Source organism: Vidua chalybeata, chromosome 14 (genome assembly GCF_026979565.1).
Source record: "Vidua chalybeata isolate OUT-0048 chromosome 14, bVidCha1 merged haplotype, whole genome shotgun sequence".
NCBI classification, from domain to species: domain Eukaryota; kingdom Metazoa; phylum Chordata; class Aves; order Passeriformes; family Viduidae; genus Vidua; species Vidua chalybeata.
In genome coordinates this window covers 17,180,317-17,196,978 of record NC_071543.1, presented here as the reverse complement: position 1 = coordinate 17,196,978, position 16,662 = coordinate 17,180,317, and the positions used below count along the sequence as shown (strand labels likewise).

The following is a 16,662-nucleotide window of genomic DNA, read 5'->3' as shown; positions in this document are numbered from 1 at the left end:
AAAAATTCTTCCATATTAGATCTATTACAATTAAGATGAACTTCAAAGAAGTTTTAAATAATTTGGCCATGGGTCATTAAGTTACCAATGTCACTGTGTTCTTGCTACCTCATTTACCTTAATTAGAGTGCACTTTTATAAACGATGGTAACACTGTGTAACAAGCTGGATTTGATAGCCCCTGCCAAATGCTGGCTTTAAGATGGCTTTATTTTGCTGGCTGTATCCTTGCAGAATAATAATCTTTATCAAGTTGTTCTTATGGCAAGCTCATCATTGCTTTGGGATTTCATTTATGAGAGATATGTACTACATAAATGTTTATATAAGAAGGAAATGAATGGATTGGGGTACCTGAAGGGTGTAGATTGGAGATGAAAATGAAGCTGGTGGTGTTGTGGATGTTTGAGTCTTTTCCCTTGGGAGAAATTCCCCATTCTTCCTAAAGGAAATTTTTGTCAGAAGAAATCTGTTATGAGTAGAGCCACTTAAAATTAAATGGCTGTTATTCTCACCTTCCTCATGATTGGAGCGGATATATGTGTATGAGCTTTCAGGCTGGCTAGACAAGGTGCCTCTTTTTAATTCATGTCTCTGCCAAACACTGGGATGATGAAAAAGGCATTTTGAAGGATCACAGTTATTCTTTTAACTTGTGGATGTTATGTTTGTCAAAGATAGAGCACAGGTCAATGCTGTAACTGCTACAACTTTCACACTAAAACTACTTGTTTTTCCTAAAACCATTCTTTTGTTTCACTGGGGACCTTTTCCTGACAGCTGCAGTTCAGATTGCAGAAAGCTCTCCCTGAAAGGTGATCTAAATTAAAGAGTTCAATTCATAGATGCCAGTTATATGTAAAAGAAACATAAATTATCAATTCTTTGATTTCTTATGTTTTCATCTTTTTGCACTGTCAGATATTTTCTGTACTTGGCCTTTTTAATATTCCTGTTCCACTTTACGTGGGGGCACTTGAGTTGCAGAGTTTACTTGGGTGCTGAAGTTATATCATGAAGAATTGAGGCTGCCCTTAAAATGAAACTGTTGCTCACTGTGACTTGGAAAAATCACTTAGTAATAGTTTACATTATGTTGCATGAAATTCACGAGAAAAGGTTGCAAACCAAAATAAAAAAGGCGAAAACAACAGCTGCATCTCTCTGCCTTGATGAAGTGGCAGATGGTAATTGTGGCAATGCTGCTTTGTACATTCAAAGCAAACAAACACTTCTGTACATATGGGGAGCAAATTTATGCTCTTACCTGTGACAGAATGAGGAAAGGAATATCTGTGTTTTGGGCCCTGCTCTCTCTTTGTCTGGCACTATCCCTCAGTGCATGGCAGGAGGGGTCACAGGTTCTGGTGGGGTGTGATGGGAAATGAGGTGTGAGTGCTGATCCTTGGCTCCCTCCCATTTCTGCTGAAATAGTCATGCATGCCATCAATAAATCTGTCTAATAGCTGTGCTACTCTGCTGAAGAAGGAAAAAACCCCAAAACAGAGAGGCAAATTGTTCTTTCTATTGAGTTCTCAGGGCCATCAACTCCCTTTTGCTACTGCATCACTCTGTAGCTCACCTAAGATTTGTATACACCTGGAGAAAAACATGTTTGTTAAAACTGACACCTGAAACTGAAATGAAGCTTTTTAGAATGCTGTTATGTTGGAAACCACATAAGGACATATTAAAGATATGAGATAGGCAAAGTCAGAGAAGAAGGGATGAAAGAGTTTATTTTCTCAATTCATGAACCTCTTTTTGGTTGACTTCTACCTTTAACTACCCTTGATTAGAGGCAGAAAAACAGAACAGCAAACAGCACTGTACATGCATGTAGTTATTGAACAGTTTCTATTGAACATTACCTTTTACTTGGTGTTTTTCTAATATTTCTTAATGCTGTAGATTTAGGTTTCATTTTTGTGCTTCTCTGATGGATGAATGATGACAAGGTAGACCTGGAAGCACAATCATTTGAACTCTGTGCTCTAATGAACAGGTAGGTTTAATGTAATGTATTCAGAGATTTCAGCCCCTCTGTGCAGGTATGGAATATCACATTAGTTGTACATTTACTAGCATCCAGCACAGAAGATATAAAATTACACACCACTCAGTTTTTACAGAAATAAGATTAGATATCTACAAATCACCCTCTGGAGTAAATCAGATTACTAGCACTGTCTGGACAGAAACCCATGAGAGAAGGCAGCTGAAATCCAGCATGTCAATGGTACATAATAATGCAAAGCCAGACAAAATATTGGATTCCATACTTGGCTTGTAGTATGGAGCCAGAACTTTAATCCAGATGTGTGTGTTTTAATCAGATGAATAATTAAAGGAACTAGGAAATGATGCCTTTCTGATGACCATTTCCAGTGTTTCCCATCCCTTTGCTCCTTGTGACTTCCTGAGTGTGAGTGTGCTTTGTCTGGGAGAAGTTTGGGACCGTGCATCAAACAGAGTGAGGAAAGGGAAGCAGAGTTCAATAACTTCAGGAAAGGTGCAGAATCCCCATGAAACATCAGTCTGAGCTTATGCTGTAATGTAGAGAGGAGGACTTTGCATCCTTATTGAGCTAATTGAGAGCAGCTGTTTACCAGTGAATAAAGACTCATATTCCTTCCGTATCAGAAATGCTTTTACAAATTAAAGTCATGCTGCCTGTAGAATGAGTGTTTCCCTATTTACTATTCCTTGGGTCCACTTTCCAGGGTTCAGAGTATTACTGGACCATTTAGGAGCTCTCTCAAAGCAGTTCTTTGCCTTGGCTATCCTCTAGTGTGTGCTTAAGCAAATCATCTCCAAGCAGAAACTGTAATATGCAACCCTAATGACATGAAAATCCATATCAACTCTTTAGGAAAAATCTCTTTCTAGGAGCTCAGATACTGCTGCTGTTCCTGTAAGCTAGATGCATGCTGTTCAGGAGTGGTCTAGACCATTTTCCATAAAAAAAAAATAATGATCAGTGTACTTCTGCTTTAATTCTATTTAATTTTTTAGGTGATGTTTCTGTAGACCAGAAACTATATATTGTAGACTACGTATCTACAATTTTAGTAGATAGAATGACTTTGAAGACTACTGGCAAATAAAGTAGGATCAGTTTCTGTCTGTGATTGTCAGGAAATATCACAAATCCAGGAAGTTGTCCCATTTTTAGATAAGTAAAAGCATAATTCAGACAACTACTGGATTCAGACCTGGAGTCCTTCAGGTTGAAGAAGCACTGGTTTTAGTTTTTAAGTTACCCTGGCTAAAGCAATCACCAGAAGAAAGAATGGGGAGTTTGCAGAAGCCTATGTTAAAATATCAGGAGAAAGAGGAATCAGTGTTTGTGCTGACATGGACCTTCAATACTGTGCAGTGACCTTAGACTTTAGAAGCTCCTTTAATTTCTCCACAGGGAGCATTTTACTGGTTCCTGCATGCTTTTAATTGCAAACTAATTCATCATTTGCAACAGGCCTTGAAATAATTTCATCACACTCTGGCAAGGAATGGTTTCTACTTTAAATGAGATCTATGGTCGGCCAAACTGCTGATTTAACAACTGGTGCCAGGAATCTGAGGGGGTTTAAAGTGATGGCTGAGGGGTTCTTGTGTATGAAATGTTCCCACCCTGTCACTGAACGTCCCTCAGAAAGTCCCTGTGAAGAGGGACAGTGTAACTGTGGCTGCTTTAAAAATAAAAACAAACAAACCCTCCTGCCTGCATACCCAGTGCTGTGTAAGACAGGGGAAAACATTTCCATAACCACCTTCTGGTTTGTTGATAAAATGACACAATTCTTGTCTGCTGGCTGAGATGTGGTGACAAAAGCCCTGTTCTGCTGTGACACAGGTTCCTTAGCACGGGCAGTGTGGCAGCTGTGTTGTGGAAGAGGGGACTCCTCGTGGTTCAGCAGTGGAGTGGTTGTGTCACTCATCAGGACGTGTTCCCTCTTCTCCTGTTGGATTTGAGTGTCAAACCTCAGACTAGAGCTGCTTAAAAAATTGAAATTCCTTAAACTGAAGCATATTTTACCCAAATTTTCCCACCACATTCTTCTTGAATGACCGTTCTGATGAAATTTTTCTTTTATAAGGAAGTCTTGGAAAATATGTTTCTTCTTACCTGATATTCAGGTGCTTTTTCATCCTTTTGCACAAATAGGGTAAAGCTTTGCCTGAGACACTGATGTTAAGGATTTATTCTGAGAAGAAGGGGTTGAGGTCACAACATTTTTAGACTTTGAGTAAGTGGCTTCCAAACAAGAAAGCATTGCTCAATCAATAAGCTAGTTCTGTATGCAAAGAATAAAATCCTAGCTAGCTTGTCTGTTTCCATCAAGTATGGAAAACACTGAGGAAAAGGGTACCTGATTAAAGTGTTTCCCCTTGCAGAGGTCTGAGTTGCTCGTGTAAATTTACTTTCATCAGGTCCAATGACAAACCAATAATTCATAATAAACATATTTGAAATGGAAATGGAATATATTTCATTGAAAGGGCTGTGGGAGCCCAGGTCATCAATCACTTCTCCCGCAATTCTAATTTGAAGCTGTCTGCCTAACAAGAAACATTATAGTGCAGCTGCATATTAAGCAGTGCTCAGGGAGGGGAGGGGGAATGTGCATTTCTGAAGTCCACTGAAGGTTTGATTTCCATTTCTTGGTCATTAGGAGTGGCTTATAGCAGCCAGCACCAACTCCATGCCTTCCAATTAAAGAATCACTCCCTAACAGCAATGCTAATGTCTCTCCTTCAGGTGGAATTTCGGAATGGATTTTGGGGGACATCAGTTTCTTACGTGACGTCACAGCAGAGTTGCTGTGACTTTTTAAATAATTGCTGCACAAGAGATAGATCACAGTTGGACTGTCTGGCTTATGAATTACTGTGTTGTGAAAGTAATTCTGTCTAGCATTTGGTCCCAGCATGGGAAGCAAGAGTGACACAAGTGATCCATGCAGGGGCTGTGTCTTTTTTTTACGTTTTAAGAATAACTCCACTATTACGAGATCATTAACTTTCAAGTCAAGGTTACGAGAGTCTTTTCACAGCCTCTGCTTTGCAACATGTAAAATAGCTTTTCCTTCTTTTTGTGCTGCATTTCTAGGAATATTTAGATTGGTTTAGTTCTTTATTTTATCCACCTTCCCCCCCCCTCCTTTTTTTTTTTTTTTTGTTACTGGTCTAATTCTGTATTTCAGGTAAAAATATGTTTTCCTCTTGAGGAGGAAGAACGTTCATTAAATCTAACTTTTATCTTGAGAGAAATTACCTTCCTATTTTTGTCTTCATAATCAAGAGATTATTTGAAGTACTTATTCTGAAGGGATTAAATCAGTCTCTCAATAATATTATGAAGTCTTCTCCTTAGCCTCCTCCTTGCATATTTTTCTCCAAGCACAATTGGGATCTTTTGAAGCAAGCCCTTCACTTTTCTTTTTTCCCCAAACATGGGGAGCCTTGTGCTGTCACACTTTAGCACCACAGAAGGGAAGACAGCTGGAGAGAGTATGTGCTTTACAATGGAAATGTGCTTTTTTTTTTTTTTTTTCCTCCTCTGATTGGGTTTTCTGTATTCATCCTTTTCCTGTCCCTTGTCTGATTTTAATAATGAGATTTAACAGGGATGCAAAATTTGTGGTAACAAAGATGGGCATTAATCATGTGTTTTCCATCTTCTAATAGCCTCAAATTAGGTCTGGGTAGCTATCTAGACCTAATTAATTATCTCATGGCTATCTAGTCTGTGATTCTGTTGGTGCACTTTGACTTCTGCACAATGATAGGGTGTCATTAGACCAGCTTTAATCCCAGCTCTGCTCATGACATTCCGGATCCAGGGCCCATAAGGCTCCCTCTCCCAACTCTAATGTTACTGAAAAAAACCCTGTAGCCAATATTTAACACTCCTGAGGTGAATATCAACCGTTCCTCAGGAGAAATGTCAATGTGATAAGCACGTGTGTGCATCAAACATTGAATGTGTACAGTTTTACTTCTGCTTTTTACCTTTTTGGAGTGTAAACCTCCTGCCACGACAAGGCATGGTGCTGCCCAGCTGCTTTTGGTTATTTGCTCTCTTTATTTATAATTCATTTTGCATAGATTTTAGGGAAAGGTTTTTTTTTTTCCTTTCCTCCTAACTCAATCATCAGTGCAACTCATTTACCATTCTAATAAAGCTGACCATAAAATCCTGTCCACGAAGCAGTCAACATTTGATACAGCTAACATTTCTTAAAGATAACATACAACCTTCCACAGTAAGATCTGAAGGGTTTGTATGGAACTTTATAGCTTTATAAATAATGTTTTCTTCCTTTGTTTTCATCACTGCTAACTTCTTTCATTTGCTTTATGTACTCATGTCATAAATGCAAAGTTAAACAAAGAAAACCAAAGTGGAAAATATCAAAAAGGCCCATGTCTAGTTCAAAGCCTAATTAAAAATTATAGAAAAATCTACAAGGGAAAGGGGAATAACTTTTAACCATGTTTTGGAGGCTTAGTACTGTGAGTCCTGCTTCACTTATCAGTTCTTTTTGGTGTTGATCAAGCCTTAAGTTTTGCCCAGTGAAAAAATCCATGCAAGTCTTTGCAATCCTTCCAAAACAAAAGCATGACACTAAGCCCTTCTTTATCAGTGCCTGGAGGGTCCTTTCTCTCAAGCAGTGGAGGATTTTTTTTCCTGCTTCTTCAAGAGTATTCTTCATGTACTTTGCCTGGCATTTCATCTTTGACAATGAGATGACAGCATGCATAACAACAATCTGAAAATTCCCTCTTATCCAATTCACACTGAAGTCAGTGGGAACCCAAATCTCAGGATTTGAACTGTGGTTCTCTTAAGTCTTGGTGTTTTTGGATAATTGTATAATTCTATTTGAAAGACAACAGTAAACATTTCTGCAGCTGGCAGGAGGTTGTGGGGAGGTGAGGGTCAGACTCTTCTCTCAGGTGATAACAAGTGCTAAGTCAAGGGGAAATGGCCTCAAGTTGCACCAGGAGGAATTCAGATTGGATCTGAGGAAAAAAAATCTTCATGGAAAGGACTGTCAGTCCCTAGTACAGGCAGCCCAGGGCAGTCACCATCCCTGAAGATGTTTAAAGGATTTGGGGATGTGGTTTGGTTCAGGACTTGGCAGTGCTGGTTGGACTTGATGGTCTTAAAAGTCCTTTCCAACTCCCATGATTAATTCTAAGCGCCAGCTGGCAGTGGTGGCCAAAAGGAGCTTAGGAAGTTAATTTTCTGATATGAAAACTAGAAGTTAGGCAAGGACTGGTAACTGCTTTTTGCCCTGATTCCTAATTTGAAAATCTGCCTGTATAGGAGGCAAAAATCAACATGCCACCTGCTTTCCAGGGAGAGGAAAGCACAGAAATCATGGTGCCATCTCCTTTCCAGGGAGAGGAAAGCACAAAAATCATGGTGCCATCTCCTTTCCAGGGAGAGGAAAGCACAGAAATCATGGTGCCATCTCCTTTCCAAGGAGAGGAAAGCACAGAAATCATGGTGCCATCTCCTTTCTGGGAAAGAAAAGCACAGAAATCATGGTGCCATCTCCTTTCCAGGGAGAGGAAAGCACAGAAATCATGGTGTCATCTCCTTCCTGGGAAAGAAAAGTGCAGAAATCATGGTGCCATCTCCTTTCTGGGAAAGGAAAGCACAGAAATCATGGTGCCACCTGCTTTCCAGGGAGAGGAAAGCACAGAAATCATGGTGCCATCTCCTTTCTGGGAAAGGAAAGCACAGAAATCATGGTGCCACCTGCTTTCCAGGGAGAGGAAAGCACAGAAATCATGGTGCCATCTCCTTTCTGGGAAAGGAAAGCACAGAAATCATGGTGCCATCTCCTTTCCAAGGAGAGGAAAGCACAGAAATCATGGTGCCATCTCCTTTCTAAGGAGAGGAAAGCACAGAAATCATGGTGCCATCTCCTTTCTGGGGAGAGGAAAGCACAGAAATCATGGTGCCATCTCCTTTCTGGGGAGAGGAAAGCACAGAAATCATGGTGCCATCTCCTTTCTGGGGAGAGGAAAGCACAGAAATCATGGTGCCATCTCCTTTCTAAGGAGAGGAAAGCACAGAAATCATGGTGCCATCTCCTTTCCGGGGAGCTCCCAAGGTCAGAGCTCCCTTCCACCAAGCACTTATGATCTCTGTGGAAGAAAGGGCTTCACCATTATACAGAGTATAACATTGGAAGCGGAGGTTTTAAAGAGATCTGAGGAGGCAAAGAGCTAAGCCTGGCAGGTTAGGCAGTATAAATAACTGGAAGTGGCTGTGGCAGAGGCGGTTCCTCCCTGCCTGTCCCTGCTGAGGGATGCACGGCTCCCGTGGCTCTTCCCAGCAGTGACATCTCTGCACAGCTGGGTGAGGTGTCAGGCCATGAGCAACAGCTGGGGGTGCCCATAAATCCAAGGCTGACTCGTGAGCTGATTGCAGTTATCCTGACCATAACTCTCCAGCAGTTGTCTCAGCTGTAGTTAGAAATATTCCAGTGAACAATCTGCAGCAGGGCTGTGTTTTATTCCATCAGTGGAGAGCTCAGAGCTTCATTTGCAGGAAGGTGAGACTCAAATTTTCTCCATTTCTGGAGGTTCTGCTTAAAAATTATCAGTTACTCTACAGAATTTTCTGAATAGCACTTCAAGTTAGAATTAGTATTGCAGTGTCTACCTGCACTGCAATTTAGCCCTGAGCCAAAATACAATTCAGTGATTTAGTGCATTAGATCCTGGAAAAAGAAATTCAATTTCAGCTTTCTAAAATGAATTTTCCCCCTGTGAATAGTTCTTCCTATGTGGTTAGTAACCATATTTTGTGGAAGTGTTAACTTCCTCTTGTTGATTTTGTATTTTTAAATCTATTTACTAATTTAATATGTGACTGTTTGTCGGTCTGGGGGAAGCAGATGAAACTATTTTGCCAGAACATGCAGGTCTGTGAAAACTATTTTACTGATGTTTTTAGGAAAGGGTGAAGAAGATACTGTGGGTTTTTTTTTTTTTTTTTTCTTTTAAGTTAACTTCAGAAATCACCTTTTCTGTATAATTTTTTTAAGGACGATTATGCAAGAAGAATAAAAAAAATAAGAAAAAAAAAATTAACTGTTATGAAAAGTATTTATTTGTTTATATTCCCCCCCTGTCCTCGTGGGTTCAGTTAAAGACCAGTTTTGAAACTTTAGAATTATCTGTACTCTTCATTTGTGTGTGAGTTTTTTTTTTTTTTTTTTTTTTTTTTTTTTGTGTAGTCTTAGTGCCTCTACATTTGTTTCTGGTATCATTTACAGATAGATGACAATTAATATACATTACATTTGACTAGTTTTATAAGCCATTGCTTCAGTTTTTGAGGTTTTATTGGCAGTGGTTTTAGCAGAATTAGAGCAATGGTCAATACATCCATTTGATATTAGTGTTGCCTCAATTTTTGTTTGTTTTTTTTGGTTTCGTGATGGTTTTTTTCCCCAGTGGTTTAAGCATAATTTGAGCAATGGTCAAGGCATCCATTTGGACTTTATGGGCATTGCAGAAGAGTGTGGCAGCATTTCAGCCCAATATTTGGTTACATGGGAAATCCCAATGACTTTGGGAGTGTTTCCCATGCTGGGGCACCATCTCTTTGTGGGACTCCTGCTCTGATTTTGGTCCCACTGTTGGATGCCATCCTGCCAGGGGTGGTTGTTACCTGGTTGCTGCTTATGCCTCACAATGGTGTTTCTAGAGTAGAAATATAAAATTATATTAAGCTAATGAGCTGTAAAGAAACGTAATGTTCACTGTCTGCTGCTTGCTCTCTGGAAGACCCTGCCCACTACCAATTAAAGAAGAGCAGGAAAGGCTGTAAGGCCCAGAGATATCTATAGAATTGGATTGCAATGTATTGCTGGAAAGCTATTACCTATATTTTAATGTATGCTTGCATGCTTGTGTTTCTTTTTCATTAATAGCAACCCAGCTGCATTATTGAATTAAGGGACCTTCTTTAGCAGAGTCCTAACATCAAATGTAGAGGAGTCTCTGAAACTGGTGGCTTGGGAGCTGCACCTTTGTTAGCAGCAGATAAAGCCCATTTACAATAATTTACATTATGGTAAAACCCATACCAAGGAGCGATCACTGCTTGGTTCTGCAGTCACAGACAGCAAAGCTGTACCGCAGGAACGAGTCACTGCCCAACTCCCAGGGCTTTAGGGCATTTTGCTCTTCACAGGGGACTTTTGCAGTATCCAGAAAATGAAAAATAACATTCTGAGGAGATGTGATGTGCTGTAGTGGCAAAGAGCTTTCATCCAGGGTTTTCCAAGTGCACAAGTTTCCTCCCTGCCTTCCTGCGATTAGGGAAAGCTTTGCTGTCAAGATAGGGGGGCAGGTGTTCTTTTAAGAGACTCACACTGCCTACATTTATTCACCAAGATTTAATATAAATGAGCTAGAAGTCACTTAGCATTATTAGTGAGCTTTGATCACCAGGAAATTTATTTAATTGGTTGTTGCTGCTCCTGACAGAACATCCAGTTATTGTTATCTGGTGTCCTCCTGCCATTCATTGGGCACTTGTTTGCTTGTAGTTCAGGGGGAAAAAAAGCATGTCTGTATTCCCAAATCCATGGAGAACATAAAAGTAATGGCACTTCTGCATCCAGGCAAATGAATTAGGTGTGAGAAGTTGGTTTTTGTCTGGGTTTAAACATCAGCCACTGTTGAGAATGTCTGAGGAGCTACAATCTTCCCTGTAATGCTGTTTTTTCTTCACTGAATGAAGACATTACAAAATTTTGAAGTGTTAAGTGTAGCAATGATTTAGATGTGATAAATAAACATTTTTCCTTCTCCTCAAAAAACTCCCAGGAAAAAAAAAAACAACAAAAAACACAATCAAAAGCTCTTTAAAAATTGAAACATGGCGAGGACAAAAAGAATAGGGAGTGAAATTGTAATAATTTACTCACCCAATTCAAAAATATGAAGTTTCTCTCAAAAATTATGTATGTATTTATTTGCCTTCTCCAATCTTAAATGTATTCTTTGTAGGTGTTTTTAAAATATCCATAAAAGAGCAAGAAAAAACGTACTTACAGAATTTTGGGCTGGCAGCCACTGACTGATTTCCTCATTGGAGATGCCAGGATAGGTACAATGGGCTTTAGATATTCAGCTAAATTGTTTGACTCTGCCTTGAGCCAACCTTAGTTATCTTTGAGGCCTCACTTTTACAGGAATTCAGCCTTTGGGAGAAGTCTCACACACCATCACTTCATTCTCTTTGTAGTCTGAGGTACAAAGAGATGTCTAAAATACTGGGGTTGTTTCCAGCACTTAATGCTAGCTAAGGACAAGTTATAGCTGGGTTTAGGAGCCTAAGTAGCAGGCAGATAACTCAAAAGTCATTTCCAATCCAAACATAATCTAATCAGTAGCTTAATTGTGGAAAATGCTGAAGAATTCAGTGGGCGCCTCTCATAAAAATTAGCAGAGAACCAGACTGAATTGCAAAGGAGAAAATTAAATTCTGTGATTTGGTATGCAGTGAGGGCTCCAAGGCTGCAGATGAACAGGCTCTTTTGGGTAGGCTAATGCTGTGCCAAAAGGACTACACAGAGTGTAAGGAATGAGCAAAGAAGTGCCATATGAGTTTCAGTGCAGATAAATTTAATGTAATGAATCTGGAGGGGAAAAAAAATATCTAAACCTGATAAGATGCTGACAGATTTCAGAAAGCAGAACTTAAGAGTCACTGCTAACGGTTTGTGAAATCGCTGGCTCAGTGAATACCTGTTCTCAAAAAAAAAAAGCCTTTGGCATTATCAGGAAAGTATTGAGAAAGATAAAGGCTATTTAAGACCTTAGCTCGTATCTCGAGTGTACTAAGGAGGACACAGTAAAGTTAGGTTACAGAAGATCTCAGATAAAATAATTGAGAGGATGGAGGAAGTCTCTTTGTAGGTAAAAGCTAAAAAGGCTGAATTTATACACTTTGGAGAATAGAAGGTTGCAGTGGGGAAAATTGAGGATTATGGAATCATAAGGGCAGCAAGTAAAGAAAATGGGAGGTTTACTCAACAAATCAAAGTAATTGAGCAAGAGGAACTAATTAAATCTGGCAAGACATCAGTTTAAATCACAGAATGGTTTGGGGTGGAAGGGACCTTGAGGCTCATCTTGTTCCAACTCCCATGCCATGGGCAGGACCACGTCCCCTAGGCTGGGATGCTCAGAGCTCCTTCCAGCCTTGGACACTTCCAGGGGTGGGGCAGCCACAGCCTCTCTGGGGACATCCTCTACAGAACTTCTGCATGGACATCTTCAGAGATCTGTGGACACAGGAGATAGATGGGTTCAGCTGGTTCAGAAAGGGACAGAAGGAACCCCTGGACAGGCAATTCATGAACAGATCCAACAGGGATGTGGCCAAACCCAGTGCAGGGCTTGTGGTGCTGGGGGAGTGACCTGCACCTGGCTGGGCTGCTCTGTGCTCCCCCAAAGGGCTTCTCCTCCTGCCCCTCTTGCTCAGGAGAGCTCTGGGTGTTTCCTGCAGTCCAGGTCAGACATTCTGGGCAGATTTCAGAGCTGCTGGGTGTCTGTTTCTGTCACCAGCTTGTTCTGCCAGCGCTACAGAGGCTGGGGAATGAATGCCATGTGTTCAGCCATGGATGTTGTAACTGCTCCCTGCAACAAATGGCTACGTACCAGGAAGAACAGAAATACCAATTTAATTTCACTTAATGTAGTTATAGGAGGCTATTGGTTTTATCTTCAATATTAAGTTCTGGTTTTCTCTGCAGCAGTCTAGGACCAGGATCAGATAACAGAAATGTCAAAGGCACTAAATTAAGCAGTTATTCCTATGATTATTATTTATGGACTTGTAGGATTTTCTTCACCTTAGCCACTTGTTTCCACATTTTTACTCTCAAAGATTGTTTTAGGGTTTTCAAATTTGATGTGTTATATCTTTATTTGCTTTTATATCCATGTGTGTCTGAATGTAGCATTCAAACACTGTATTACTAAACGATGTCAGCTCATTTACATCTGGTGGGTTGCAGGAAAAGCAGACTTACATTTGAAGTATTTAAAAGTATTCAAAGAGATGGAAAGGAAGATGCTGTGTTTAGTGTAGCTATTCCAGCTGGTTTCAGATACTGTTCCTAATCAGTTATTGCTGTTTTTCTCTTCTGCCCTCTTTTTCCCTCCAATTTTTCATTTCTAGCTGTAGTTATTTATGTTGGCTTATCCTGAGGCCCATCTTCTTGCTTTCCCTTTTGATCAAGTGTGTTGCTGTTAAGTTCAAGCACTTGCACAGGTACCCACTGCAGAGATGGACGCTCTTGGCACCAGGAGCAGGGGTGAGGTACAGAAGAGACAAAAACTTTGATGTTAAGTTAAAAATTCTAGTAATCTCTTTGGATACCTCATGTATCCACCATTCCAGCAAATTAAAGAACACAAAAAAAGTCAATAATGCAAAGAAATTGAACTTCTCAAGGATGTCTGGGGAGGATCTTATTGGATACTCCTCAAAATCCTAAGAAATCTCTTTATACCATGGAAATGTATATATATATATATATATATATATATATAAAATGGCAGTGGCTGCATCCTCTGGCTTTTTGAGATTCTGAAGTGAATGTGAAATTTCACATGTGCACATTTATGCATCTTGGCAGTTTAATAAAGAGTGGTTTGATCACCAGGACTATGTGGTGTTCGGGTGGAATATTTATTCACAAATTGCAGTTGAAAGTTTTTATCTCTCAATGTATTTTCCTCAAAGTCCTTGCAGTGTGTATGTACACTAAATTCTTACCACACCTTTATTATCTCTGGAGCTCCACTGCTGTGGTTTAGTTAAAATCCTGCTTTGTTCAGTAGTCAAAGCTTCACAGTAAAGTGGCCATCAATACTATTTTTAAGTAGCCATTTGAAATTATTATTTATTAGCAGTACTAAATCATCCACCTGCTAACAGTCTGCATTCTGAGGGATTACAGTGGCTCCTTCTTGGGGATGAGAGTTGTTTTCTGTGATCAATGTGATTGCTGCTAATGGATTGTGATTTAAGTGATTACCGGGCATGAAGAACAGTTTTGTAATTTGTTCTCCCTGGTGAATAATCTTTGGTTTCCTGGATACATTTTTTTTTCTGTTTATCAGTTGGCTAACTTTGGGTAAATGAAAGAGAGGAGTGCATAAAACTACATCAAAGTACAGCTCGGGCTGCACTAGGCAGGCTCGCTTTCCACTCTGCACAGGGAAGTATATTTTGCTTTTGGAGCTCTGCTCTGTAGTGCAGGGCTCCTTTGAAATATTGCATTTGACACAAATGGTGGGAAACTTCTGAATTTATTAAAGAAACCCAGTACACGGAGGTGCTGGAATAGTGAGACTTGTGGGCTATTTATGGCAGAGTTCCTCATCTGGCCCAGTGTGATTGTTGTCTTCATAGACACAGGATGGGGAAAAGGCATTGTTACCTTTACCCAGCTGTAGTTATTATCTACTAACTGCACTTGGAAAAGAGTGAGCAGTACAAAATGCAGGGTACAAAGGAGGATAGCAAACTGCTGGAATAGTTCTGCAGCCTCGGACTGCCAGAGCTGTGATGAGCTATTCAGGTGATCTGAAATGAGCCCTGACAAAAGCTCTACAGCACGCTCTGCTCTGCATTCGGCCCGTGTTTAAAACCTCCCCTGTCTTATAAAAGAAATACTACTTGTTTCCATGGAGTGTTTTTTCCTGACTATTCTTTTGCTAACTACACACCAGGCAGCTCTCTTTCGTGGCTGTGTCACACAGAAAAAAATAATGTTCTCGTGTGTTTTTAAAATCCTCTGTTTTACAGTTTCAGGTGTGAGAAGTGGGATTAATTTCTTGTTGAAATTACGTTCTTGTTTACAGTTCTTGGAAGGTAAATAATTTAATGTATTAAATATGATCTTTGGTCATGATGAACAGCTCTGGCATGAGAAGCAGCAGATCAGAGCTAGCTGGTTCTCCCTTCACATGCAAGGAAACCATCAGATAATTGTAAGTTATGAAATGTTGTTGAATCTGAAACTGAGACAGTGAGTTCTACATATACATATGTGCCTCTTGGCATTTTTCTGATCATAACACTGGTCATGTCAGCTGCACTGTGTTAGAGGATTAAAAAACCTTTGTGATGTTCTTAGAGCAAATTCAAACTTGTATGAAATTTATCCCAGCATATGGAAAACCAGCCCAATTTTTAATGCCTCTGGAATACTCTGTATCAAACCGAGATCCTAAATCACTACACAAATCTCGACAGAATTTTCATCTCCAAGGGAGATGAGAGAAAATCTTACAGGTGCAACAAAATTCTCTGTTTACAATTCAAGTTTCCTATAGGAACAGTTTATATGTTTTGAACCCTTAATTCTGGGTAAAAGTGGAAAAAAACAAAGAAACCCAACCCTCACTTCTTTTTCAAGCTAGAAATTAAATTTTGAAATTCTGTTTTTTCCATCATTCCTACGTTCCCTTTCTATTTCTCTCACAGGCAAGGTTTTGTTCTTGTAAATGTCTTTAATGAAGTAGATTTAGGTAAATTTTGTCCTTGTCACATGTAATGTAGCCAGACTCATCCATTCCTTGATGTCATTAGTCCTGATAGATTCTCCTGGTTAGAGATCTTTTTAGGAGCTGGCACATGAACATAGGCAGTGCCCTCACTTCTTGCTTACCTTGTAATCAGGATTTTGTAATCAGCCACACATTATGCAAGGAAGTGAATGATTATAGCATCACCTTAAATATGATGCCAGAGTAAGTTCATTTCCCGGGCTGGAAAACTTTCTCTAGTGGATGAATACACCTTGATAGTGTAAAACTGAATTCAGAGATGCTCCAAAAAAAAAAAAAACAAACTTAATGCGAAATTAGTGAAATTGCAGGTTGGTGGGTTTATTTCTGCTGCATGGTTGCCTGAGGACATGGTGTCACCTATCCCTTGGCTCTGGGCTGGCCTTGATCAGGCACAGGATGATTCCAGAGGCTCCAGGGCTGTAAATGACTCAAGTGCTTCGGCAATGAGGGGTTGACAGGGGAGGGCAACCTGGGGAGCAGGACAGAGCCAGCCTGAGAGGGGGCCTGGGGACAGAGCCAGCCTGAGAGGGGACCTGGGGACAGAACCTGCTTGAGGTGTAACAAAGCCAACAGGAAAAGCATCCAGCAGAGAAACAATCCTCTGTGTGGAACTGCAGAGCGATGGACACAATGAATACCCCGCTGTTAGCAGGTCATGAGGCTGCTCCAGCCCAGATCCAAGGCTTTGCCCTCACCTGTGCTGAGCTCCTTGAGCTTCCCAAGCAGCCTGCTTCTCCAGCCTGTCCAAATCCATCTGAATAAGCAGGGCCACTTGTAAAAGTGACACGTTTTGCCACTTGTACCACCCAGCAGTAGTAGCCTGATGCATTGCAGTGGTTGACTTCAATGTGTACACAGATTTTTGTACGACACCTGCTGATTTTCTGCAGGTAAATATTTTTTTTTAGAGCCAGCATGCAATGAAAATAAAAAATAACTTGATTGCACTCTTGTACGTGGTTTTGTTTCCACGGTTTAAATTCACATCTTGAGTTACTCCAACCCAATGTTCATCTATAAACAAGCCCTAGGGAG

The 16,662-nt window shown here is 40.2% G+C and overlaps 1 long non-coding RNA gene across 1 annotated transcript; it reads right to left on the bottom strand.

Moving 5' to 3' along the window:
• Positions 1-373: 373 nt before the first annotated feature.
• Positions 374-4,712, bottom strand: LOC128795396 (uncharacterized). Its single transcript, XR_008433514.1, has 4 exons — positions 4,374-4,712; positions 4,130-4,181; positions 1,268-1,364; positions 374-442 (listed from the first exon to the last, which is right to left on the bottom strand). It is a non-coding gene; the product is annotated as an uncharacterized LOC128795396 (long non-coding RNA).
• Positions 4,713-16,662: the final 11,950 nt, after the last annotated feature.